This window comes from Podarcis melisellensis (genome assembly GCF_964234715.1).
Source record: "Podarcis melisellensis genome assembly, chromosome: 5".
Lineage (NCBI taxonomy): Eukaryota > Metazoa > Chordata > Lepidosauria > Squamata > Lacertidae > Podarcis > Podarcis melisellensis.
The window spans coordinates 73,076,546-73,104,349 of NC_138537.1; the positions used below are offsets into that span (position 1 = coordinate 73,076,546).

Here is a 27,804-nt window from a genome sequence, read left to right on the forward strand (position 1 = left end):
AGGCAGGAAAGCATTTCTGTTTCTTAAACCTAGCACAGAATTCATATTATTCCTTTCCCCCTAAAAGGCCAAAATACATTTAGAGATCACCAGAAAGAAAGTCGCAAGAGAGTACTCTAATGCAGTGTAAAGTAGAGATAAATATATTCTGCTCATTGTGGAAATTAAATTATTTCTAGAAAGTAGAAAGCAACGTACAGCTCCCTGTTTCTTCCACGGGTATTTATTTCTGGAGCGCCCATATTAACTAGGTGTTGTACATAAATCGAAATATAGCAGAGACTAAACAATTTAAAAGATAAGGCATACAAGGGAAGGATTGTGGAAGGAGATCAATTTGATAAATGCCAGGGATTTTAAAACTGATTCTGCTTTTAGCTTGCTTCGTACGTATGTACCTTTAGAAATGTTTCAATTGCGTTTGCAAGCCGCTTTGTAAGGTGGCATATACATTTCACAAATAAATAATCAATCAATAAATCAGAGCATCCAGCTGGGGTCAGGTTGGGCTTCTCATAGGATCTATCCTCAAGCATATGAAGCGAGAGACTGACACACACACACTGAATTTGTTTTTTGATTTGTTTTTATCAACAGCAGATGCAAAAAAATAATAAATAGAGTATGTAAAAATGTATTCCCCTATTCCAAGGGAAGTGCTATGCATTTGTAAACACAGACTCACATGTCTAAGGCAAAATAAGGGACAAATCAGTATGTCAGCAAAATCTACACTTTTAGAATGAAAGGATGTGTTAAATAATGAACCGGACATTGTTGCTGGATCAGATTATTACTGTCCCATTAGTCAGCTGCCTCAGGAAAACTCATAAGCAAGGCATTCATTAGCCCTCCCAAGCTACAAATCTGATTCTATAGGGCAGGAGTGGCAAAATTGTGGCCTTCCATATGTTGCTGTACAGTGGTACCTCGGGTTACATACGCTTCAGGTTACACACTCCGCTAACCCAGAAATAGTGCTTCAGGTTAAGAACTTTGCTTCAGGATGAGAACAGAAATCGTGCTCCGGCGGCGCGGCAGCAGCAGGAGGCCCCATTAGCTAAAGTGGTGCTTCAGGTTAAGAACAGTTTTAGGTTAAGTACGGACCTCCGGAACGAATTAAGTACATAACCCGAGGTACCACTGTACTACAGACAGGGCCAACCAGCACCAAGTACCAGCACCTCTCTTTTTTCTTATGCCCATGGCAGCCATTTTCTGCTGACACCTACAGCACTTTTATCAACACATGAGTACCAGAACAACAACAACAACAAAAAGCACTCACTGCAGCTCCCATCTTCCCTGATCATCATGGGCATTGGCGTCCAGCAACTTCTGTGGGTTAACCATCCCTGCAGGACCACAACGTAATATAGAAGAGACATGATCCTTCAGACTTGGTCAGCTTTATCACCACTCAATCTTGACCTTGTCTGAATTGAGATTCTTTTTATTGGTCCCCGTCCAACCAGTTTGAAACATCCCCAGCCTGACCTGAATTCAATGAAACGGAGAAAAGGGGCCGAGCATCGTCAGCATACTAATGACATTTTTCTTCCAATGCCCAACCTTTCCCAGCAGTTTCACATGAAGATAAAATGGCATGGGAAACAAGAAAGAACCACCCACAGCATACCTGCTGAAGGGTAGAGTATCAGTCTCCCAGCACCATCTTCAGGAACTGCCCTGTCAGGTCAGAACAGGAACCACATAGAGAACCATGCTTGATGGTACTGAAAGCTACTAAGAGGTCCATGGGAAGTCGCCCAACAAATACATTTTTGGTCTCAGAAACTGAGTCAGAAGCCTGACTGAAAGGCAGTGATATACGCATGTTAATTACATATTGCGTAGAGGAAGTCCTTCCTTTTATCTGCCCAACAAACCTCTCCTTTTGTTACCTACATGTTTACAGTCCAGTTCCCATGTTTACCTGCCGGTGAGCCGATTCCCATGGTGAAAGAATGGCCTCCACTTCACCACTCATCAAATGTCATGGGTGACATGGGCTCCCAAATGTGGAACTGTACACTTGGGAAACATGTTCTGGTTATTCTCCCCTCTGAAATGTGCTGGGGGGAGAGATCACATGAATCAGGTTGATGTACATATGGGCCACCACATAGAGCACCCCCCCTCCCATGATGTATGAGGTGGGGGGGATGCAGAGCTGCCTTCTCCCAAATGAGATGGAATTCTTCGTAAAATACACATGAACCAGGCCTGTGTTTCTGCCATTCTCTTTTATGGAACCTTCGTTATCCTAGTTGCCAAGGCTACTAATAAGAAACTTCAAGGCCATCTGATAATCTAGCAAAGCAGCAGCAGCAACAACAACAAGAAGAGTTTACAGAATTGTGATTTTGGGAAGATGACTTGGTCCAAAGCAAAGGTCAAGAAGTAGGAAACAAATTTTCTGTAATCTTAATGACACTTTTCTCTATACCCACTTCTAAATATAAATGTGACTGTGGGTTTGATTTTAGCATACAATCTGTTTTAATAGGTGTGGAATATTTCTCCTTAACTGGATTAAAGCATAGTTTTAAGCCCTGGAGAGGGATCCTCAGAAATTCTCCCCTTGCTCCCAGTCAATTTGGATGGCTTGAAAAGGCAAATATGTGAAGGACAAGAGCCATCAACGGCTTCTAGCCACAATGGCTATACCAGAACTGGGAATTGCAGGTGGGCAGAGTGTTGTTGCACCCATGTCCGGCTTGAAGGCTTCCCACAGGCATGTGGTCAGCCAGTGTGAGAACAGGATACTGGACTAAATGGGCAATTGGACATGTGCAGCTGGCTCTTCTTATGTTCTCCTCCAACAAAACAAGACACACAGAGAAACCTTGAGCACTATTCATTATAAAACCCCATTATTGCTACATACTTCCCAGAAATGTGGCATGAAATACCTTCAATTTCCATTCCCAATAGTAAGAATTGAAAGCTTTATCTTGGTTTTTCATGCAATGGCCTTTTCATTATCAGCCTGAAAAATTCAGTGGAACTTTGCCCCTGCTTTAAAAAAATAAAATAAAATGGTACAGTGGCTTCTACTCTCAAAAGCCACATAATGAGGGGCGGGGGAGTGAAAACAGTCCGGTGATTTAAACACATAAGCTTCGCACTTGACATTTATGCCCTCTTTGAAACCCTTAATGAAATAACGGCCTTGTTAATTCTTGCAAGGTATAATTTATATAGCCTACATGTTAAAACACACACACACACACAAAATCCCAACAACCTTGTATTTGACACTGTTTAGAGTTAATGGCATACTAGCCATATCTTAGTCCATATAAAAAATAACGAGTTGGCACTCGTTCAACCACAATGCCGATATCTCCGACATCCAAAGAAGTAAGAATGCCCTAATTACATTTTACTGAGCAAGTGTTTGAGTTGGATTTTTAGAGTGATGAATATATATATATATATATATATATATATATATATATATATATATATGTATGTATGTTACTTTCAAGCCTGACTCCATCCCTACAGTACTCCATGAAGAGAATTAGGGAAAGCATCAGAAATCATTGTCAATATGAACCAAAATTAGACCTCTCTCGTGTGGGCATGTGACAGCCGGATAATAGAGTCTAGTAACACTATGGTCCGGCGTTTCTTTTCTAGTTAATGTTTCCTTGGGTGCCAAGCATAATGTAAGAGACAAGTGTTAGAACGACACACAGGGAGCGGCATCAATAGAGAGCTTTGGAAGGGATCTTTAATAGAGGAAAAACTCCTATGCTTAATTTTCAGCAACATTCAATAGCAATTTATTTGCAGCCATTTTCTCTGTTAACCTTTCACAATGGAACAGGTAAGACGCAGCACAAGACAATTTGTCAGCTGCCAGATCGGAACAAAAGAAGCAATTTTTAATAAGCTCCAGCATTGCCTTATTTGTTTTGCAACATTTTAATAACTTTTTTGGAAGCCCATCAAAGAACAAACGAAATGGGAAGGGGGGGGGGGGAAATACCCAAGTCAAGAGGAAAAAGAAAATCTCTGTTGACAACATTTTACTGATAAACTAGTTCCAATCGTTCACCTAAAAAGCACTGCTGTTAAAGAAACAATTGAATATAAATTAAATCCAGGGAGTTATTGTAACTCTTATATGCATCTGCAACAGTTTCCCTAGCTTAATTAATACCAGGTCTGTACAATGGTGACCCATCAAACCACCTTCCATGGGCTGTGTCTTACCAAGTGCATGAGAACTATCACCCCTTGTTTCTGTGGTCTCTGGGTGGTGAATATTTTGCTTTATACGGTAAGTCACAGGTTGTAATTGGGCCCATCAACCAACCACTATGCAAAAGGTTAATGGTTGGCTCTTATGATGCCAATGGCTATTCCATGTGGCTCCATCAAGACAACATTTGATTTCCTGTTTTAAACACAGGTGAGTTGTGGAGGGCACCCGTTCCCCACCCCCGACCTCCTGTAATGAGGCCCCAGCTGTGGGAAGCAAGCTTTTCCATAGGCAGAGCTACAAATACAAGGCTGGCAACAGGGGGAGAAAACAGGGAAACATGGGCACTACTGAGGACTGCAGGATGCTATTTCTCTGAGTGACAGGAGCAGGTCAGCAATAACTCACACGGTGTCGGCACAGTTAACTCTTTATTCAAAGAAACAAGAGAGCTCAGGAGGCCAGGCCTAGTAAACACGGCAACTCTTCCTGGTAGAATTTGCTTCTATGAGGCAGTTGCAAGGACTGAAGGTTCCCGCCTTCCCACAGCTCCTGAAGTCTCCTCCTCCCCAGGTTCATTCCCAAGCAATCTGAGGCTCCATCGTCTTGCCTGTCTTTGTTCTGCCCTCTGTGGGTTCTGGGACACCAGGGGACAGAGGGGCTGGTTGGAGCAGGAGGGAAAAACAGCCTGACTCCAGTGGCGTAGCTAGCCGCCTGGGTGCCTGGTGCATGGGTGTATCCTGCAGTTGGGAGCGGGGTGAGCCACCCATGGGGGTGGGGCGATCCACCTATGGGGGTGAGGCAAGCTTCTCCGCCACTTGAAGCTTCTCCGCTGCCTCCCCATCAGCTGTGGGGTGGCTGAGGGAGAGGCAGTAGGCAGACGCAAGTGCCACACTGCCATTTTGGGCAGCGTGGAACCTGCAGGCGCCTAAGCCACCACATCACTCCTAAAAGGTTTCGTGAGCCCAATTTTTTTAAAAAACTCATTCTGACACATCCCCTCAGTAATGACACCTCAGGCAAACTGCAACCGCCGTACCCCCTTCCTCCGCCACTGCCCGACTCATTGCTGTCTTCCACAGACTCTTCAAGCTCACTAAACAATGTGAGCTCTTTAGCTTCTGACATCTCCTCCTCCCAGTCAGCTCCCTCTGACCACGCATTATCGTCTCCCCACCAATCCCTGGGCTCTGAGCCTTCTTCCCCTGGGAGTTCCCCCTTGGGGGTGCCCCAGCTGGTGCCCCCCCTTGGCGTCCAGCCAGTCCCTGACACTGGGAAAGCAGAGCAACTTTGGGGTTTGTGGCAAACAGAAAAACAAAGCCTTCCTTCCAAAAGGAAGTCGAGGACAAGATATAAATGTTCTGCCTATTGTGAGAATGCAACTATCATTACTTCTGCACATACTGTTGTTCAGTATGGATAGGTGCTTATTTTGAAAGGTGCTCATTATTACTTCAAGAGAGGTGCTCTTACGCTTTAAATTCCTAGGCTTAAAAAACAACAACCCATACCCATGAATTTTAATGTATTTATGAAATCAGACACAATTTCCCCACAGTAATACTGCAATCTATTCCATTTGCAAGAGAAAGAGTCTGAGGCACTGTTTTAAGGGTAATAATGGATAAATGTGAGCCATAGATCAGGTCTTCACTTCAATGGCAGGCCATGGCTCTGGAATATGGGAAGAAACAAATTATAGCTCTGGATATAGACAGTGTGCTTTCCCCAAAACTTTAGGCTGAAGGTTATGGTCCTCAAAAAGAATATAGCAGGGGAGGCAACCGAGCTATGTGGTGGAGCCCGTGCGTTTTATATAGAAAGTTTCAGGGATAGACTCTGGCACCTCCACTTAAAATATTTCATGAATGCTAGAATGGACAGCAAAAAGTACATAGACCATTCGTCATGTTTAGTATTAGGGATATACAGAAACTTGTCCATATCAATTTCACAGGTGCTCATTCATAAATCTATTCTGTCCAGGTGCCAAGTCTGCTCCCTTGCATAGAAACGGTGGTTGCCACAAATCCATGCCCCTATAATTGTGTGCAGGCAGGCACATCTCAGTTATCTCTAGAAGAAAATGGCTGCCACTCACTGTGAGCGGGAAAAGGGTTGTGGCTGGGAACACCAACTTGATGGAGGGTGAAGTCTTCCTCTCTGCCCTGACACTGGGGAGCATCTGAAGCCCTGTTCCAGATCCCTCAACAAAGTGATGCACGCTTGCTAGGGCAGGGCAATATATCACAATGTGGAGAAAACAGTGAAGCCAGCCAATGCCTCTGAATAGCTCCATCTGTATTTCAGACATTGTGATGTATCAGTATATTGTGATGTTTAGCTGGTGGTAGATCATGAAGTTGAAAACCAGGCATGGCCCAGCCCTAGCGCTTGGCAGTAACCAGGACCAGGACCTTTTCTGCAGTGGCACCAGCCTTGCCAAATGCCTTGTGAGCTGTGCAAGGTCCCATACCACTTTAGACAGTTGGTGAAGACACGGCTGTTTCAAAGAACCGCTGGCTGAATATTTGTGCTTTCTCGTATTTTGATATTTTAATTCTGGTGGTGGCTTTGTCACTGTTTTTGCGGTCCTGATATTTATGGTCCTGCTTTGATTTCTGACTGTGGATTATTTCATGTTATTACTGCTGGTTCTGATTGTTCACAGCCTTGCATTTCTTCTGGAAAGGGGCAGCTCATTGGCTTTTCTATTATTAGTAGTAATATTAGTATTAATATTATTACCACCACCATTCATCATTATCATCATATTTATTACTGCCCTTCGTGAGCAGGTCCCAGGCTGGGTTACTTACAACAAATTAAAATTCACTATTAAAAACAGTTAAAACAAGGAAAGAAAATAAATAAAATAAAAAACGCTGGACAACCTGTGGCTCTCATAAGGGCGTGGCCACAACTCAGTGGCAGAACATCTGCTTTGCATGCAGAAGGTCCCATGTTCAAACCCTGGCATCTCCAGAGAAGAAGACAAAGAGAGACTTCCCAGTCCTGGGAACCACTGCCAGTCAGTGCAGATATCACTGAGAGAGATGCACAACGGTCTCACTCAATTCAAGGCAGCTTCCTATATTGCTTATGTTTCTCCAGATGTTGTTGGATTGCATCTTCCATCCTCTCTGACCATGAACCAGACAGGCTGGAACTGGTGGGAGTTGGGAGTCCAACAACATCTGGACCGCCCAGTGAATGGAACAGAATCAGAGCTTAAAATAAGGCAGCTTCCTCATGCATCAAGAAGGAATGCATTCTGTAGTTAACTATCTCAAAAAAGCAATGTTTAAGTACAAATCTGCTGCAATTCAGTACAGCTGCTATGCATTGCCAACCTTATATATATATATACAGAACAAGTCTATTTAATAACTGCAAAACATTGTTTCAGGCAAAGTTATGGACACACAATAAAACTATTCTTTTCCCCCCAAAGGTCACACTAGGAGAAGCATACATTGTTCAGCAGCCTACCCAACAAGGCTATTATTCCCCTAGAAAATAAAATGGAAAGAAAAGGGGGGATGTATAATAAGCATATATTTTCATCAGAGCCCCTGGGCTAATTTAAAGTAGAATTGCAAGGCAATCAATCATAGGCTAAAATTACTTCATTTTCCAAACTGTTTACACTTTCAAAGTTACAAACCCACTTTCTGCTATTTCAACTCACGATTTACAGCGACAGATTTAGACTGCCCTTGGCTTCCTGCCAACCTCCAGTCATGAGGGAACTAATGATATGAACAGATCAGTGTTTTATAATGGAGAAAAGCGCATGTAAATTTCCAGTATGTCTGCAAGTAATCAGGGCATGCTGACTATAAATGAGGATGCCTGAAATTTATTTTAGGAGAAATATCTTAAAGCTGCACTTTTAATCTGGGCCAAGTAAGGGAGGGGGGAAAGAGAGAGAGGGGGAGAGTGCAAGTGGGGGGGCTGGAAGAAAGAGCTTTTAAAAAGCACTTGAAGACTGCTCAAAATTTATCCTAAGTAAACTATTATCCAAACAACATGTTAACGAACATCACAATAGCCAACTGGCGTCTGCGTTTCTATCTTTAGCAGATCACTCCCTCATCATGCTTATGTGAAACATTAAGCTGGCTAGCTCATGAAATTAAAATACACACAGGCACACACCACACACACAAAGAAATGTTTCATAGTGCGTTGTAGCAAGAAGACGCAATTCCTTCCAAACAAGGTCAAGGTTTGTGGACTGCCAGAGGTCTAAATGCCTGCAAGTGAGAGGAGAGCGGGCCAGTCTACTTTTTCTCTTTCTTTTCAAAGCCTGCTCCAGAAAGGTTTGAATATATATCTCCTGTCGGATAGCAATGAAATTAAAAGAAGGATCTTTATCATTTCATGGTGCAGACCTACTGACTGTGCAGAACTGCAACAGTCCAGAGGGAGAAGAAGCCGCCCCCAATTTACGAGCAAACAAACAAAATGATAAACTCTAAAGGGTAGAAACGTAATAAAGGCGATTAATTGCGCTGCTATGCTTTGAGCGAGAAATGTCCTTTGTTTGGTTATATATTTTCATTGCTTTTCCAAAACTGCTATTCTAATTATAGGTAACCTTTAATTAATAAATCAGAATTTAATGTCAATGTAGTCTTTGGAATAAAATTCTAATTGCCCTCATCCAGAAAAAGAGATCTATCTGTTCATGCCTTCTACTGTACATGCATCGTTGAGGCAGACGTGCATCTCAATTTGCCTCACCTTGTATAAGGTGATGCTCGCCAAATGTCATGGGCTGGCTGCATACAGGTAAGTGGTGGGAGCATCCCCTGGGGAACCCTCAAGGGATGAAGGCTCAGAGCCAGGCGATTGGTGGTGGGACAATGATGTGTGGTCAGTGGGAGATGATGCCAGAAGCTGGAGAGGGAACAGAGCTTAGTGAGCAGGAAGAGGCTGGGGCAGAGAGCAGTCCAGAATCAGAGGCAGAAGCTGGCAAGGAGGGGGGCCAAGAGGCAGAGATCAGTCAGGCTGCTGAAGAAGCCAGGGATTGTCCTCCTCCTGCTATAACCAGCTCCTCTCCCCATTGGTCTCCTGGAACCCACAGAGGTATGAAGTGGTTGGAGCAGACAAACAAAGCATCAGCGTTCAGATTGCTTGGGAAAGAACCAGGGGAGGAGGAGACTTAGGGAGCTGTGGGAAGGCGGGAACCTTAAGTCCTCACATCTGTCTCATAGGGGCAAGATCTACTGAGAACAGTTGCTGTGGACTCACTAGGCTTGGCCTCCTGAGCTGTACTGTTTCTTTCCCTGACACCAGTGCCCACTGAATTGGGTCAATGTGCAATTTGATGTGTATGGCGACATACAGCCACGTCAGGGATCACCAGTTTTGTGGCGCATGTCTAGGGTTGCCATATTTTGAAGAGCAAAAAAAGCAGGCACATTTGGTGACTTCTACTTTTAACTATGGATCGCTATGACGGCCCTACCCATGAAAAAGAAGACATATGTGTCCTGCAAAAAAAGAGGACATATGGCAACATTACTTGCACCGTATTGATGTCAGTAAGTCTTGAGTACAGCAGTAGGAATGCAGCAACATTTTAGAAGTCTTCCATTTTCTGGTGAAGATAATCACTCTGCACGTTGATTCAGCTAAATTCAGCATGCATAAATTACATTAATTTCAATATGGAAAGCGTTAAGCATGTACATCTCCCACTAAGATTAATGGACTGTAAGCATGCTAAAAGTTAGCTGCACCTTGGCTTCTGTTTCACTGTATTCTATCCGCTGTCAAAATTGTCCTTTTGTACAGCCTTGCCAGCTATTTCAGGGGTATATTTTACTTGCATTCCTTGTATGGAAAGAAAACAAAGGCAAAAGTAGACATAAGTGAGCCAAAATGGAGACTTAAGCATGGTGGCAGAGAGAGAGTCTTCACTAATTCCAATTCCAAAAGATGGATATTTCAGTTACACTATTATTACATGCTTAATTTCAATTGGATAATTGGATAATGCCAGAAACAATATACTGAGCATGCTTTGTTTTAATGTCCCATGGCTTTGAAGTTCCGTAAATCACTATTGGTATTTGAAACACTGTCATGAAGTGGGAAACAAAAAAAAATTAAAATAAACTAGCTGAACAAAATATGACACTTCAGTGTTCAGAGACTAAATCATTCTATTGGCAGAGATTCTCAGCGCCATTATGACTAAGAAATCGTTTCTCCTTTCTTAGTAAAGCATCTGATATTTGAAGACAAGGGTCAGCAATTAAAAACTGCCTGAGGATATGTAAGTGGAGGACCCTAGCTGTGTAGGTTAAAAAGAAAGCAAAGACAACATATTTTAATCCAACATGTTTTTAGGGTAGCTCTTTCTCAAGGCATACAAGTTTCGTCAAGGCCATTTAAATCAACTCATTTTTAATACAGTGGTACCTCGGGTTACGTACGCTTCAGGTTACAGGCTCCGCTAACCCAGAAATAGTGCTTCAGGATGAGAACAGAAATCGTGCTCCGGGGGCGTGGCGGCAGCAGGAGGCCCCATTAGCTAAAGTGGTGCTTCAGGTTAAGAACAGTTTCAGGTTAAGAATGGACCTCCAGAACGAATTAAGTTCTCAACACGAGGTACCACTGTAATCACTCAAATGGTGAAGGTAACACAGAACATTTAAAATGTGGCAGAGACAGTTTAAAAGAATGTCTTCTGCCATGAAAATATTGCAATGTCATGAAGCCAACTTTTTTTTTTGGGGGGGGGAATCTACATATGTTCCAAAGCAGGTAGGGCAAAAGCAGAACAGTGAGAGCAGTAATTAATTCTCAAGTTTGACCTCACTGTCAAGGATATCCCCGATCTAAAACTAATTTTAAAGGCCTCTGAATGTTCCTCATTCAGAAGGAGTCAGTTCCTCATTTTAAAGTCTAGGCATGAAAGACAAGGAACATTTATTAATCTCACCAAAACTCACACACCCCTCGCCACACAACAAGTGACAGATTTAAACCCTGTCCACATCTCATGGAATCCTGGCTCCCAGGCACACAATATTCGAGAACATGCTATGGTTGCATAGTCTGAGAACAATGCACTCTGCATATGCTCAGCGGGTAAGTTATGCTTCATTCTTAATTCACATACTCCAGACAGTGGTTTAACAATGACTCTCTGTGCTAAACCCTGACTCAAATAGATCCCCTAATGCAAAAACATCATGGGAAATGGCAAAGAGGGACACAGGAAGTGCAGGAGATTTTTGAAAGTGTACACTCCTCCCATTATCCATCAGTTGCCCAGGGACAAAGGGAATAATAGAATTTGTAGAGTTAGAAGGGACCACAAGGCTCATCTAGTCCAACCCATGCAATGTAGGAATATTTTGCCCAATGTAGAGCTCGAATCCATGACCCTGAGATTAATAATCTCGTGTTCTACCAACTGAGCTAAGGAGGAACACAATAACTTTATTCCCACTACATCTATATGTGAATAGGGCTGGTCTTGCAAAGAAGGTGCCAAGGTTCGTGAACATAGCAAAATAACCACAATCATAATAAAACCTCTTAAGGGACTTGGTTTCCAGTCAATTGTAAAAGTCGGATTTTGATCATGAGATACATCGGGTCTCTTAAGTCACGGTCAAGTGATCATTCTGAGAGGATAGGAGATCCAAAAAACACTTGGATACTTTTCTGAATGTAATGAAAAAGAGTTACTCAGTTAGCTAAACCAACTTTACATTGCAGCCACCCAAAGTAACAAGGAAAAGCTAATCCAAATGTACATGAACATCATTTGATCCTCATCAATCAATGAATCTCGGGCTGAATGTGTGAACTCGCGTATGCTTTACGTGAGACTCCAAAGCTCTGCCTGTGGTGTAACATGACTTTCTCACACCTGCAAGTAATCACCTGGTGTCGCAGAACAGCGAGAACAAGCTTTAATTCTTCCGTTTAACCTTATGGTCTAAGATATCCCAGATCTAAAACTAATTTCAAAGGCCTTTGAATGTTCCCCATTTAGGAGGTCAGTTCCTCATTCTAGACATGAAAGACAAAGAACTCTCCCTAATTTAAATTTTAAAAGTGAAAATTAAATTGAAACCCTGGGCACAATTCACCCAAAGCCAAGCACACATTTCAATGTGGAAGAGTTAAGCACTCTCAATGGTCTCTCTCCAATGGAAGTCAACAGCATTCTGTTATCAGGCAGAAAACCTACATTTACACATATTCTCAGCTACAAAGACTTAATAATGAGAAGGATGGAGTCATGGAGTCTAGATAGAACAACAAACCATGGTTATGTGAGTCAGGTTTGGTTGCATGCCACCACCCTCCTCTCCATCACAGGAATTCCGTCTCTGATTTCTTGGTTGGAGACAAACCATAGTTTGCTTACTTGAACAAAATGGGAAACTCTGGTCTGCATCAAACCAAGAAAGCAGGGAGTGGGGAGCCCAAAAGTTCAACTAAACCTTGTTTATATAATGCCAACCATAATCTGGCATCACACCCAAACCACTTCTTTCTCTCATGTTTCATGGTACAGTTGTACCTTGGATCTCGGACGCCTTGGCTCCTGAATAAATCAGCTCCCGAATGATCGAAACCCGGAAGCGAGTGTTCTGGTTTTCGAATGATTTTTGGAAGCCGAACATCTGCCAGCCAATTAGAAGCTGCGCTTTGGTTTCCAAACATTTTGGAAGTTGAATGGACTTCCGGAACGGATTCCGTTCAACTTCCAAGGTACGGCTGTACTACCATCTTGCCAGTCATATCTGCTGGCTTTGGATCAGTGGCTCTCATGTATCAACATTGGGTGGGCATCAAAAAATTTGGGGAGGGGGTAAGATCACATTCAAGGCGTGTTACCATTAAAGAAAGAAAGACAACTGAAAGAAAATGCTATGACTAAAAAAATATATTCCGCTCTTGGTTGCTCAACTTTCACTTTTATGACATCATTTCCTCAGTTCTTTAACTTATGCAAACAGGAAGATGTCAATGTAATGAACCACTTGCACTAGAGAGGGTATGTATGGGTGAGGGCAAAGAACCAATATTTAAATGTGTTAAGGGGCCAGTGAGGGATATAATTTTTTTTTCTCTTTCAAATTTTCTTTGCACAACTTTAACGAACTGGGAGAAAAGCCCAAATGTTCCTGTTTTTAGGTCACCTCTGAGTTCATGGGTTTTGTTGAAAATTTCCACAAAGTTTAAAAAACAAATCTTAAGTTCAGCAAAAATACAAGTCAGCTCTATAAACAGGACTGGAACATAAATTGCTTGATGTAATTTTGGGCTGCATAGAAAGAGAGCTACTATCGACAGACATAAACATTCATTTTCAGTCACACTTCTGAGTCATATGGAGCAGAGTCAGATTTGAAGAGCAGGTCTGGATTCCTGTACTTCACTCCACTTGAGAAATACTGCAGGACGTACAGCACAAAATGTCATAATAAACAGAACTGAGAAGGGAGGGGAGAGAAAGAAAACATGTTTTTCTCTCTGTTCCCCCACTTGCCCCCGCCCCCGATTTTCCTACAAGTGAATTTGGTGCTTTTTGCCTTTATAAGTTAACCAAATATACTTCTCCCAAAAATCAAAGCCAAAAGGCAGCAGGCCAGACACAGTTAACAGATAAATCGCTGTTCCTTATTATAGAGGATTTCGTTCATGTGTTGTGGGCTTGGTGACAAACGTTGCAGCAAGCAAAAAGAACACCATTTACACATCGCATCAAACTATATTCACATAAAAACAGAAAAGGAAAAGGATATACTTTTGAAGATCAGCGGACTCTGGAAAAAAAAACTTTTTAAAAGGAAGAGGTAATAGCCTCTTTGTTGGAGGTCAAGGCTTTCAAAACTTGGAAGTGCTCTGCTGTTGCACACGGCATAGCATTCTGTGTATTAAATGTGTTAACTGGCGTTAACATCACTAAGATCACTGTAAACAAGGGTGAATCACCAGTTTTGTTTTTGTGTCCTTTTTGAACTGGAAGACCTGAGCACTCTCTTCTGTTCTAACGTACAAAATAGCATTGCCTCTATAAACCTATTGCCGTCTCCTTGCCAGCAGTTTCCATTTAATTAAACTGACAGCAAAACAGGACCCTGGCTAATGTGATCCAGACCAGTTTTCCTACAATGTAAATTCTCAGGCATGAAATTACATCTGAAGCAGACACAATAATCTTTCTATATCTCAGACATAAATTTAATCTTCACTAAAATAACATTTCCTTTGTCTAGATTGGTCTGGTTCAGAATTCAATTGTGTTTTGGTTTTTTTGAGGGGGGGGGAGTTTGGTTAGTTACTCAGTTTGAATTCACCTTGCAGTAAATTCAGGGGGGAATTCACCTTCCTTGAAAAATCAGGGTTAGACAACTTCAATATCCGTAGGTCCCATCTATTCTCCCAGATAGAGGTCTGGGACTGGAAATGTCTTTTTCCAGGACAGACTGTGGATTTCATGGACATTACACCAGAGTGTTACACAGAAATCCAACTACTGATTTTAACATTAAATTTCTATACCACCCTTCATTTACACAACAATACATGACATAATACAAATAGAAGCAATAACCACCTGCATAACAGTTTTGAATTCTTCAATTAGCCAAAGGCTTGGGCAAAGAGGTCCTAGTTGTTCTTCACTTTTGTGAGAACAACTCCAAGTAGCTTGGGTATCATTTAAATTACCCAGCACCAGTGGCGTAGCATGGGGGGTGCAGGGGCGCCCGGCTGCACCGGGCGCAACATCTGGGGGGGCACGCTCGCACTCGCAGCTCTCTGCCCCTACTAAAATCCACGGGTTGGGGGCGCAAATTACTTGCCTTGCCCCGGGTGCTGACAACCCACGCTACGCCACTGCCCAGCACCATGTACAAGGACCAATTTTGTGGTTGGGACTCTCACAATTAGCTGGGTCACTTCAATAGCACTAAAGCTAATGGTTTACAAGCGGTCCAGGTGTATTACTAAATGCGGACACAATCTCACAAGGTTATAAGATAAAATCACTTGCTACCTCCTCCCCCAAATGCAAGTGAAATTGTAGACAAGCTACATACTGATTTTGATTACACAATCTATTTGGGTCCTTTCAACATATCTGAGTGATAGAGCCCTTGCTTTGTAGCAGAAGGTCCTGGCTCAGTCTCTGAAATCTCCAGTTAAAAGGATCTCAGGCAGTTGGGCTAGGAAAGACCTGTTCCTTTGAACTCAGATAGCTGCTGTCACTCAGAGTAGACCATACTCAACTAGATGGTCTGAGCCAGCAATGATGATGGTGATAATCATTTCTCACTGACCCTTCACCACAAGGTCCCCGAGTAGGTTACAACGATATAAAAATAAAATATTAAAATCAGATTTTAAAATTCACCACCAGGGGAATAGGGAGGGTCATATATACAGTGGTATCTCTGGATGCGAACGGGATCCATTCTGCAGCCCCGTTCGCATACTGAAGTGAACGCAACCCGCGTTTGCATGTGCGCGGGTCGCGATTCGCTGCTTCCGCACATGCACTTGATGTCATTTTGAGCATCTCGCATGCGCAAGCAGCGAAACCCGGAAGTAATGCACTCCGTTACTTCCAGGTCACTGCAGAGTGCAACCCGAAAAGCCTCAACCTGAAGCGACTTCAACCCGAGGTATGACTGTATCAGGGTCAAAGGTCTGGGTACGAGGTGAAACTTCACCAAATGGTGGAAACTATACAATGATATTGCTAGAAGTGGGGAGGGAATTCCGCAATTTAGCATCAACCAGTGACATGTAAATGCATCACTAATAGTGGGTCCAAGGGTTAAGAAGGCAGTATCTGCAAGGGCTGTAGAGGGAAGTGAAATGTATAAAAATGGCTGTGCATTACAGTGAAATAGTGTGATCTTGATTCTCTCCTATAAAGTTCTTTCCAGAGCTTCCTATAACAGCTAGGCATTGTTTGCCAAAAATGAGGAAGTCTGCTCTTTGTAGGAATGGGTCTTATGCCGGGTAGTGCTTATGAAATTACATGCATGGGTAGGAGGCACCTTGAAGCTGCTTATATTCTAAGCCTGAGTGATGGAAAGGACAGAAAATTTCCCGCAAATCATTTCCTCCCTAGTCAAGTACTTGGAGCAAAACCCTGGTACGTGCCCAACCCCAAAACCCTTGCCGCCTAGATGACTTCTAAATATTTGGAATTATTATTACCTGCTAGATCAGGTATGCAGAACAGCCTTTGACATGCCCACTCACCATGTTTACATGCTCTGGGCATGTCAGGCAACCTAGCTGAAAAGTACTGTTGTTACAATCATCTCTCTCTTTTCCCAAGAGAATTAATTGCTGTGTTTTCCTAGAAAGTAGAAGTGACTTGTTTACAAAAATCAATCAGCACACCCACACACTATTACTCCCTGCTCCCCAAAAACAGTTCCCCTTTCAAGTTCGTCAAGCAATAAACGGCAGTTGTGCCAGCCCTTTGGATGTCCCAAAGGCAACATTAAACAATAATTGTTCAGTTAGGACTAGGAGTACAAACACTATTACTGATCCACTTTGGTATCATAACCATTTCAGGCAAGGGCTTTGATGCTACAAGTATACCAGCGGTAAGGTTGGCTTCTGTCAGACGTGTGCACACCCACACTCCAAAGCTGTTCATTATGAGCCAAGGATATAGCCAGAGACTGTTGCGAAAGTGTCAAACCACTGACGGCAATGATTCACCCAGCCAAATACACCCAGTACCATGCTATCTCTGGCTATTAAGTCCTGCAAAGGAAGGTGTTCACAGTCTATGCTGCTGGCTATCTCTGATATTACAGACTTTGCACCTTGTTATCGGTAGTATTAAGCTCACCGTAGGCCTATCGACTATACAAATGTATCAATTTCATTCATGGCTCCCCTCATCCCCAAGAATTCCAAGTACTGATGGAAGTACTGCCAACTGTGTCAAAGATTATTAGACACACATACCCCTCCAAGAGCTAAGGTTTCCAGGTTTCCCTGGGGCAAGGAAATGAATTTTAAAATAATTTTAAATTTGTAGTACAGTGGTACCTCTGGTTAAGAACTTAATTCATTCCGGAGGTCCGTTCTTAACCTGAAACTATTTTTAACCTGAGGTACCACTTTAGCTAATGGGGCCTCCCTCTGCAGCCGCTCCACCACCACACAATTTCTGTTCTCATCCTGAAGCAAAGTTCTGAACCTGAGGTACTATTTCTGGGTTAGCGGAGTCTGTAACCTGAAGCGTCTGTAACCTGAAGCATCTGTAACCTGAGGTACCACTGTATTGATACACTCTGTGGGTTACATGGGAGTTATAAATTCTCTCTTTGACTCACAGCAAACCCTAAACGTGGCCAAAAATGAAAACAAGTAATAATATTGCTGCGATTTTGCTTCCCTCTGTGCCATGTCAGGATCTTATCGAGTAGATTTACACAAGCACTTCTTGCATATTCAAATTCACATTGGTCCACAACATGGATGCAGTATTTTGACGACTCAGTTCCAGAAGTCTTATAGGCTCCGAACCCTGTGCCTCCTTCTCTCTCATATGGGCTCCCCCACCCCCCCCACCCGATATGGGAATCCCCTTTCTCAGTTATGGAGATAACTGTAGAAAATATTATCAGTAATTTACAAAGTCAGCAAGAACAAGCATTTGTTAAATATGGGCAAAATACTACTAGTTGTGAAATTTTTAAATCTATGCAGTTGAACATAGGGGGCCTCCCAATATTTGAAAAGTGCCCCCTTTCATATCCTGATAACTTAAAATCTTCAGAGAATTTAAAATAATGAAATGTTGAAAATACTTTGTTCCACTGACAACACAAGATGTGGATCAGAAATAATGATCAGTCATGTTGTTTGAGAGGAAGACTTAACCAAAGGGGATGTAGGATGAAGAAGGCAAAGGATAAGAACAACCCAGCCAGACTCATCCCTACATCTACAGGTTAGCAAAGCTTGGTGCTAACTATTATGAGTTAAAACAGCAGTGCAGCTGTCATGGTAATCTTCAGAAATCAAAGGGCAGGATGCCCCTGGAAGACGCACAGGAGGAACATGCAAGTCCATTGGATGCTCCCAAATATGTCTGCTGCAGGATGCTGCATCACAGCTGAAAGCGTCATAGGTCAAAAATGGTTGCACGAATCTGCTCTTGAAGTTGGATGCTTGAATTTTCCTGGTCATCCGTCTGCTTGTGGAATGCTCTCCCCAGGGAGGCTCGCCTGGCGCCTTTGACTAATTAAACAATCTATGGCCTTTTTAACCATGGGGGGGGTATTGTTTTTGTTTGTGATTATGCTATATATTTTTGTGTTTTTATATTGTAAACCATCCTGCGATCTTTGGGTGAAGGGTGGCATAGAAAACAAGCAAGCAAGCAAGCAAACAAACAAACAAACAAACCATCCTTGGGGATTAATTTGCACAGAGAGCTTAACATGTTGATACAGATGCATCTGTAGCCTCACAAGGCTTTATGCTGTCAACACAACACCCTTTTATAAGGACAGATCTGATTAAAATCACATTTTAAAAAGTAGTCATTAAATTAACTAGTTAACAGGGTGCCTGTACTTCTTGATCCCCGGTCCTACATGACATTAACTAGGTCTGTGTTTTAAATCTGGAAAGTTCAGTGTTTCCAAATTCACTGGAAGTTCCTAATATACTACTTGGAAATTATAGCTCCTTTGGAAGAAAGCTGGGCAAGGATCATAAGACCTTTTTTTTAAAAAGATACTTTGTCCCTTTGGACTGAAACAGCTAATCATTAGCCACCTGTTTATAATGTTTACCCATTTAGGATATTACATTAACGCTTTTCTTTATGTGGTCTAGCCATTATTTCTCCCGGGTGGATAACAAAGGTTATCCACCACCCAAAGGCATATCATGCGAAGGCCAAAGGCATTGGCTGAGCTCAGGCACACAATGGTTTGCATTTGTATCATTTGTTGAGCATCTGGAATTGCATATACTTCCCTCAAAGAATTTCCTCCTTGTCTGAAACATGGTATTCATCGTAATAAACTATGTAGCCAGAAAGTCATAAATGGAATAAACAAAAAGGAACTTCAAAACACTACATTAGGATGATTTTATTTATCATTATTTTTTAACAAAACACACACAACAAAAATCCCATCGCTTTGCATTTTGAAGTTTTTCTTACTGGCTTTTTAATGTGGATATGTAAACAAGGTGTATGACTGTAGGGTAATGTTCTAGTCTGAAAGTATTTGAGCACTCGAGTGAAGCTATTTAAAGAATGGAGTATTCAGTTCCTCAGGCCAGATGCTAGTATAAATATGTAACTATGCTCACATTGCGGAATAAAGGTATTTTTAGTTTCTGTATTCGAACAAACAAATTACTAGAGCCCAGAGAGGGATAATATACTCACCCCACCCATCCCAGACAATATGTGCTCCTCCTAGCACCATCGCAAGATTACATAGGATCCATTCATTTTTCCAGGGTTGAAAACTGGATATCAATAGTCTGAATAATGGCTGCTAGAGAATGAGAGTGGGAGATTGCTACTGCCTTCATTCCAGTTTATACCGTCCCTATAGGTTTGCCACTGTGGGGGGGAAAGGATGCTAGGCGAGAGGGCTGATCCAGCAGGGCTTTTCATAGCTACTGAGCCCCTGGTAGGCTGGTGGGTTTGGCTTGGTGGATTGAAACTAGCACAAGCCTTCTGCAACTTGCACATGCTCCGGACCTCCCCCCCCCCCCAATTTCCCTGTGTTAATAACAGACATTGCCCTATATGTACTGCCCTGTTCAGTTTGACAAAAGCACTTCCGCAAAGTCCCACTCTTGCTATAAAAATCCTAATGGTTGCTGATTTCCCCATGAGATTTAAAAACATGTTTTTGTTTTAAATGTGTTTATCTGTACTTGGAGGGAAAGAACTAGGACTAGAACATTCAAGTTTCGCCAGTTCTGCTGTTCTGTAATAAAGTGTGAAAAGATACTAAGGCAGAGAGTTATAAATGCTGGAGAAAATCAGCAGATGCATCGTCAAACTATCCCTCTGTTCCTTTCACCAGCATCAGTCAAAGGAAAAAAGAAGACACAGGAAAGGAAAGAGGTTCTTCCTCTGTGTGTGTGTGTGTGTGTGTGTGTGTGTGTGTGTAATTTATTATAAAATCTATGTAATATGGAGCAGTACTACTAGTGTATCATCAATACCTCCCCTTTTTTCGCTAATAGGATTCACAAGCCTATAAAGGACAATGGCCACACTCATGCCTCCTCTCTGAGCCGTAAGATATGACTTCGAATAAAGCTGTAAATATATCTCCTGATACTGGTAAAATTAAGAATTTCTCATCTCGTGGCTTATTACGCCATCAAATCCCTCTCCTTGTATGCACTTATAAATTCACAATTATAGGTCATGAGATAAATACACTCTGTGTGTGTGTGTGTGTGTGTACACACACACACACATATACACACACCTAACCTAACATGTGGAAATAGCATGGATGCTTTGTATATTATGGTGCTGCCTAGAGATATTAAATTTATTCCAATGCAGGTTCCTGGAGTTCATTCATCAGATATTTCATGCTCCTGTTCTGTTAATGATTCATTTGTCCTCAGCAATATTTATATTCTGAAGTGTGATGTCTCTAGCCGACAGCACAATGCTCTGCTGAATTACCTTTTTCTCTCTCTCTCTCTCTCTCTCTCCCCCCCCCCCCCCCCGCCTTTCACAGCGTAACAAAGTTGAGCACAGACAAATTGAAGATGGCCTTTGGAACACTGTCAGAATAATACCTGCTTACAAAGCATATCCAGACACATTACTCAAGCCACATGTAATGCTCTGGCTGTCAACGTGCCCACAAAGTTACTAAACTGGCAATCGCAAAACAGGAGTGCGATATACAGTACATATTTAAAAGTTTAAGGTGGTGGTAGAAATGGTTAGGACACATTCTTTGGTAACTAGGCTCTTTCCCAATTTCACTTCCCCACAAATATTGATGCAAGAATTCCAGCAGTTATATGTCATGAGCTGTGGAAGTATCTCCCTTCTTTAGGAGGTCCAATCTATGTGGTGTCTACTCAGAAGTAAACATGATTGTGTTCAGTTTTGCTAGGACTGCCATATCAGTGACCCCTCTATATTACCGACAAATGAGAACAGCATTTCTTTATCATGTTGCAAAGGCAACTTAGCTGTGCAAATTAAATTAGGGAGGAATTCATTTAGAATAGCAGCTCTTAGTAAACAAAGTTTACGCAATCACAACTTGCCCAACCAGATCCTGCCAGCAAATCAGTTCTTTTTTTTTTTAAGTGCAAGTTCTCATTGTTTGACTTCATATAATATAATATTGTACCAGTGATTTACTACACACTGGTCTTGCAAGGAAGTCCACTAATCCAGGTTTGGTTTAGCTTTCCTGTCAGCCTGTGCTCTTCATCTCAGTTCTTATTCATCCATTTTACTGTAGTCATTAATAATTATCCCTGTAACAAAGAGCTCGTTTAAATAAATATAAAAGTCTTAAATAAATACTTCCACAGCAAGAGCAAGAGCCCATAATATTCCACATGTACACCAGGAGTTCTGACACCATTTCAAAATCATTGGAGGACAAGCTCATGACAAGGACAGATCAAATGACAATTAAGGACTAATATACAGGATAGTAAATAAAGCAGTGTTATTTATTGCAAGACAGCCCTGTAATAGTAAGGTTATCTTGATGTTACCAAAGAGAGGAAACCAACTAAAATCTGATAAATATGCTCACAGAACACCAATAGCTTTTAATTACTTGCTTTATTACCCTATTTTTATAATGAAACAGGGCTATGCTAATGCATGTGGGTTGCAATTTCTCAAAGTCGTTTATGTTACGTCTGTTAAGTTTGTAAGCGTAATTGTACAATACTGGTATTACAAGACTACTAGGCAATTTCACATACCGTACCTGTTTAATCAGGAATATTCAATCAACTTCAGTTTATGACGAGGATTACATCCTCTGTCCTACCAGTATACTTTAAGCAAAACCAGTTTTCTTACAGGTATTTCAACAGAGAAAAAAGTAGTTTCACATTTAAGGGCATGATCCAGACAAAGCTGTGTACTTTAAAATCTTACTGATTTCAGCTGGAGAAGGCTAACCAAATGCTCCAGCTGGCCCATTGAAACCAATGAAGCTTAAAGTGCTTATCATGGCCTTCTTTCTAGTCCAACAACGTATATATATATATATACAGCCTAGAAACTACAAACTGAATTATAGGGGTAGAAAGGAAACAAACATTGGATATAATGAAGGTCCTGCATAAGTCAGTAGCAATATATTGCAGCTTGAGAGCTCCATCTAAATCAAGCTAGAAGGTAAAACAATATATTCAGGTGTGTATTTACATTCCTTGAAAAATCAGAGGTGGTAAAGTTAAGTGCAGCGGGACAGAGGGGTGTCCACTCCAATATTCCAAGCCCATTCCCTGAATTTTCCATTTTTATTTTTAAAAGTTTCTAGTCCTTTTATTTGTGGTAAACTAACCAGTTGCTCAGGGACGCAGGTGGCGCTGTGGGTTAAAGCCTCAGCGCCTAGGACTTGCCGATCGAAAGGTCGGCGGTTCGAATCCCTGCGGCGGGGTGCGCTCCCGCTGCTTGGTCCCAGCGCCTGCCAACCTAGCAGTTCGAAAGCACCTCCGGGTGCAAGTAGATAAATAGGGACCGCTTACCAGCGGGAAGGTAAACGGCGTTTCCGTGTGCGGCTCTGGCTCGCCAGATGCAGCTTTGTCACGCTGGCCACGTGACCCGGAAGTGTCTCCGGACAGCGCTGGCCCCTGGCCTCTTGAGTGAGATGGGCGCACAACCCCAGAGTCTGTCAAGACTGGCCCGTACGGGCAGGGGTACCTTTACCTTTACCTTAACCAGTTGCTCAGCAAGAAGTAAACTTGTTCCAACCTTCTTACATTTTCAACCAAGGAGTACAAAGACACTGTGATGACTGGTATGAACTTGATGATTTTAAGGAATTTTGGAGAGATCAGTTAATTACATAGTGTGCTCATCACTTCAATTTAAACATATTACACCATTTGAATTTATGCTGCACCATTTTGCATTGCTTATGATGCTCTGCCAGTATGCCACTAAGTCTGCCCCCATCACAAAATTGTTGGCTATGGGTCAGGGACTTTCAATGTATCTTAACGTGTTTGGCTTTTACTCTGTTTTGCTGCAGGCTTTATACTTTTGTTCCCACTCCAGGCCTTTGGAATAGGTTAGGCTTTAAATCAAGATAAATGATAATGCAAACAAAATATTAGCACACCGAGAATTCGTATCTTGTGTAATTTACAGACGGGAACAGTTTGGAAGGATGTCAAAACAGGAGATTAAATACTGACTCTATCAATTTGATGAGCTCAGCTTGATGAGCAAAACGTGGTAGGCTGAACTTTCTCCCTCAATGATTTTATATCACAAACTGAAAAGGGGCTTCAGACAAGACAATAAGGAGGCCATCTAGGGCCAGTCAAGGGCAAATTTTTCAGCAGGTTTAAATATACTACCACTGCCATGGGTGTTGAAACTCATGAAATATTGCATCCCTGGAGAAGCTAAAAATCAACTACTTGAATCATCAAAATTCTCACTAGGCAACTGAGTAGTCCAGGGGGATTCAAAGAGCACATGGCCAAACATAAACCACAGACAAATCCTTCCAGTCACTTTGGTTTGAAGGTACAGTTGTGGCCCTGAAAAATCTGGGGGTGGGGAAAGTTAACTAACCTTCATAAGAAGACAGAAAATAGTGCTTGGGTGAAACCTATAGAGATAATAAAACCAAATGTTAACTGCTTCTTTGGAGTTTCACTATCATTGGGTCAAGGACTTGATTCATGTTGTATTGTATATAGCCTAGTGCTATCCAAGGGATTGGAATTGAGACCTTCTGCATGCAAGTATTTGTGCTCCTACTGAACTATGACCTCCATAGATGTCCAAGTTGTCCTACCATCATCTTGTGATTTCAGGGCTAATCTACAAGGTCCAGACTTATGTGCTACAAACACATTTATTGAATGATAGCATTAACTTGATGCCATAGAATTCTGACTGTTACACTTAACGGAATGAAGAGATGTAGAATAAGCAAAAAAATGTTAAGGGGCAGGAAGCAAGGTCGCCTGCGAAAAATGGAGACAAAAACTGAAGCAGAAGGGGGGGGGAGGAGACTCAGTTGACCACAGATGCCTAGCACACGTCTACCATGTTACTATGTACAGACATCTCCCCATAGAACTTAGTGTTGCAACAATTACACATACACACACACAAAATATCTGGTGAAATTTCAGGTACCCCACACCTGTTTAATCCTAGCCATTGACTGCCAACCTGGAGCATAAACTCAAGCCTATGAGCTCCACAAATGGTGGAGCAGCTACCAAGAAGACTTTTTATGTACATTTGTTGTTCAGTGTGATGCATAGATGGTACAATCAATTAAACAGGCACTTGCAGTTTAAAGAGAAGGTGGTCTCTGAGGTATTTATAGTCCAAACAAATTCTGAGTATCAACAAGAGCAGCACTGCTGAATCAGGCCAAAGGCTTACCTAGTCCAGCATCCTGTTCTCACAGTGGCCAGATCCCTATGGGAAGCTCACAAGCAAGACCCAAGTGCCAAGAGCATTCTCCCCATTGTGGAAGAAACATATCTATAGCATACAATGTGAAGCAACATTTTAAAAACAAACACACTACATTAGTCCAAATGAGACAAAAACAAAACCCCAGTAAATTGAAACCGGCGACTCCTATCCATATTATTACAGCAGCTCTATTTGTATACAGTCCTTTACAAAATAATTGGTGAAAAGACATCACAGATCTACCAAGACTTGATGACGGTTTTGATAAGAGTAACAAAAGCTAAAGAAAGTAAAATACATTGGGGTGGGGGAGCTAAATGGGAGGAGGAAAAGAAGTTATTTTAAAATGGATGACTTACCAGTGAATCACCCAAAGAAAGAACCAAACTCCATGGGAGACATTCAGCTGAGCAGAAAATCAATGTGTTGAGTTAAACCACAAGATTTAGATTGAAAAAGGAATGTGATAAAGGAGAAATGAAAGAATCATTGTAAGTCCTAAAGACAACAACAAGGAGGACAAATGTTGATGCCTCCGGCACCGAATCAGAGACTAGTGCGCACACACACACACACAAAAACCCTTGACAAATCGGTACATGAAACTATTAAAACCACATAGAGAATTAGGAGGGTTGCTTGGGCTAGGCCCAAGGCACAAATGCTCTGAGCACTGGGTCAGTCAGACACTATCTGGCAGCCTAGGCTTACTCCGTGGTGTGGTATATTGATGGAGGGGTGCTCTCCCAAAGAAAGCTTAGTGGGCACCCATCTTGATGTCATTTTGGCACCCGGTGAGGCCCTATTGAGAAATTTATTAGGCTTTTTAGTTCCCTGCTTATTGGGTTCTGTTGCTTTATATTTGTTTTATTTCTGCCAGCTGCTTTCATGCAGCTCTTTTTATACACCACCATGTTTATTAGTGAAGTCTAGAAGTGGGACATTTGTACCCTGTTTTCTCAGAAAAGGTCAAAAGAAGGAACTGTTGACAATACTCATAATAGACATATTTAAACCAATCGACTTAAGATACAATGTATGGACTGAGTAGCATGCATGCTATGACAAAAAAAAAAAATTATAAACTGAAGTACATTCATAAATAATCTATTTTACAAGTCTGCCGAGGGGGGAGGAGGGCCCATAACTGCCACTATGAGCTCACTGGAGAAAGGGTGGAATAAAAAATGCAGTAAACAAACATACTTATGCAAACATGGTTTTCTGAGAACATTAAAAAGCAATTAAAGAAGCCAGTTTCAATTTGCAAAACTAAGGGCAGTCAGCTCATTAAACTATGGAAATAGTTAACTATTAGTTCAATTTAACAGCTCCGCTTTAAACCAATCAAACAATTACAACAAACAATTACAGCGATTAAAACAAACAAGCATATACAATATCTCAGCAGAGGGGCAAAACACCCAAGGAGTTTTGTGATACCTTAAAAACTAACAAGTGTGTCACGGACGGGTTCAGATGCTGTGGGCAAGAACCTATAAAAAGTAGAGTCAAGACTATGAAAGCTCAATGCACAACAAATGGGTTAGCCTTCCTCAAGGACAGAGCCTAAGGTTCTAGTATTGATAGAGTGATGGTTGTCAGGGCATTTAATAAACACAGTAGCTTCTCACAATTAACTAAGCCATTGCCTGCAAAATCAGCTTAAAACTTGTTACTGAGAGAGCAAGAGAACAATGCCACCAACAGTAAAACCCAGGGAGACTGCCAACGACTGTCCAATTCAAAAACCCAGTTTTCATATCTGCAGCTAAGGAAACAACCCATCGGTCTACTCATTAAAGTAGTAATTTACTCCAACTGATCATTAGACAGAACATGGATATTACGATTTATTCATACATTATTAGGAATCTATTTTACATAATGGGTGAAGGGTTGTTTTTTGCACTTCTAGCTTTCTTATCACTCTGAAGAGAGGTCAAGAATAGAAAGAGAAAGTTATAAAGCATGGTCAGAGCAGGGTCTAACACTTCCACTTCACAGAGCTTAGGCAGGTGTTAACCTGCTTGCCGACAAATTTCGGTGTCAGGTACCTGTGGAATAATTTAAGCCAATGTTCATTCAATTTATGATTTATTTATTTTTAATGAAAAAAATACTTGTCACAACTGAGCAGCTAAGTGGTTGTTTATAGGCCTGGTCTTGTGAGAGCAACAGCCAGTTAACAGGTAAGAAACTAACGTCTAATGATTTGCTGTGCAACATCGAAGGCACACCCACACAGCCATATCTAAAAGGGTACAATGACAACTTCTATAAATTTACATACTGGGTTAGTTTACAGCTGATAGCTGAATCCTACTTTAGTGATTGGATCAGCCTTGTTCCGCCTGTGGCCTCAATTTCCTAACCTAGACAACCCATAGTTTGCCATAACATTAAAACCAGCAAACTATGGCTTGAGCTTGCTCTCCAAATGAGAACTGGAATCCCACTTCCAATTGTGACGTTGGACTGCAAGCATAGCCCACACTTTGCTGAGATGCTGTTTTGCCATGATGTCCAAGCCAACATACAGAATATGCTCACATGTTGAAAACTGGTTTTCTGTCTCTTTTACGTATACAGATGGAGCAATCATCACGGGATAAAACAAAGTATGAAACCCAGTTTGCAACACCAGTGTGGGAGGTACCTCAAAGGGGGGCGGAAAGGAGGAATGTGCATTTTCCACAAGAGGATTTACACCATTTTAAAGCTGAAATACCAGAGAAACTGTGGTCCTCAACTTTTGAACCAGAGATATCATGGACTTTTGTCTGAACCCACATAGGTAACGATTTTCAATCATTCAAACGAAAACCAAACAAATATGTGAGTTTAAGCTGCTGTTGTGCCAAAATCAGCCATCAAATTTCTAGAAAGTTTTCCTCCTCTATGGAAGAGG

General features: G+C 41.8%; 1 protein-coding gene across 3 annotated transcripts in view; it reads right to left on the minus strand.

Annotated features, from left to right (window-relative positions):
• ARID5B (AT-rich interaction domain 5B) overlaps positions 1 to 27,804 on the minus strand; it is a 178,614-nt gene that overhangs the window by 110,299 nt on the left and 40,511 nt on the right. The window contains exon 1 of one of the 3 annotated variants that reach the window (XM_081913491.1): positions 6,355 to 6,470. The exons of the other annotated variants lie outside the window; for them this stretch is intronic. The gene's annotated coding sequence lies outside the window, so the exon portion shown is untranslated. Of the gene's footprint in view, positions 1 to 6,354; positions 6,471 to 27,804 lie in introns of those variants that run through there. 3 annotated transcript variants of the gene reach the window in all.